Genomic DNA, 1505 nt, shown 5'->3' with positions numbered 1-1505 from the left:
AAATAAGGATCTCACCGAATTTGGTGGAAGCTGCATCTCGTTCGTTACATTCGCCATCTTCCTTTTATTTGTCTGCACCTGCGCTTGGGTTCAGAAGCCTGTTAAAGTGCAGTATTTTCAGCGCCCCAAGACCATAAAATTCTGAGACGCTGATTGGCCATTAAATTCACCCAGCAATAGTACATGATTGACAGATTCTCTGCAAATGTGGGGCTGTCTGATCAGCGCCCCCAGAACAGAGACGGTAGGAGTCTGTCTGTGGAAATCCACAAATTAATGACAGTAGACAGGGAAATGTAGTTTATATAATTTGTTTTGCTTATATGTAAACACTCTAGAGAGTAAAGCTGACATTTATGAGTTAATTTCTAAAAATATATTTTACGTTTCTCTCTTCTTATCAGGGAGGGCGGTGCCCCAGCGCCCCCTATGGGCCGGCCGCCACTGGTTGGTTCCACAGGAGAGGAGCCTGATGACTAAAAGATCTGCTTCCATTCTACTTTTAGAAATTCTAGGAACCACTAGTAAACCTGTAGACTGAGAGCGAAGTGCTCTGTTAGGAACATAATGAACCATGGAGTATGGAGTACCCCCCACAAGACTGTCAGGACTCCTGTCTGTGTGTTTGTGTTTCTGTGTTTGTCTTCCTTCCTCCACCAGGAGGCACCTGGTTCTGGTCCGGCTCCTCACACACCTGCTGATGGTTTCCTCGTTAACGGTGTGTTCTTAAGATGCTGACTGCCACTACCTGGACGCCAGAGTGTTTGCCAGTTTTGGGTACTCTAGCCAAGCTGAGTTTTGCCTGTCAAACTGAGTTCTTGTCAACCTGAGTTTTAACATTGTTTGTCTTTTGCCTCTCGGCAGGAAGTCATCCTGCAAACTGGATTTTTCAGACCTTTTCTTCCTGGATGGATCAATTGAGCTTCAAACTTAGCTGGGGTTCAAACAGGAGGTTTGGATCCACTTTCCCCATGAGATCGTTTGAGCTTTGCAGTGAGAAAGGGATTCATCTCCGCTACGACCCGTTCAAGTATCGCAGGAAATTTGAGTGGCAGTCAGTTTCTCCATTCACCTACAAATAACTGACTGGGACATTTTTAAACAAGCTGCCACCAACAACAACAACCAAATAGACATTGAAGAGTACACCGATACAGTCACCTCCTACATCACAAAATGCATAGATGATGTCACGGACACAAAAACAATAATCACCCGGGCCAACCAGAAGCCATGGTTGACAGGGGATGTCCACAGGCTGCTGAGGGCTAGAGACAAAGCCTTCAAAGCTGGGGATGAAGCGAGCCTGAAAACAGCAAGGGCCAACCTGTCACGTGGCATCAAAAAGGCGAAAAAGGAATACACACAGGAAATAACCTCCCACTTCAGTGATAGCAAAGATGCACGGAGCTTGTGGAAAGGCATCCAAGCTATCACTGACTACAAACCATCACCTCGGAGCTGCGACAACAACACATCCCTGTTGAATGACCTCAACAGCTTTT

The sequence above is a fragment of the Cyprinodon variegatus genome, unplaced genomic scaffold (assembly GCF_000732505.1).
Source record: "Cyprinodon variegatus isolate N-32 unplaced genomic scaffold, C_variegatus-1.0 Scaffold72, whole genome shotgun sequence".
Classification (NCBI taxonomy): Eukaryota; Metazoa; Chordata; class Actinopteri; order Cyprinodontiformes; family Cyprinodontidae; genus Cyprinodon; species Cyprinodon variegatus.
Note: the sequence above shows the minus strand (reverse complement) of the source record.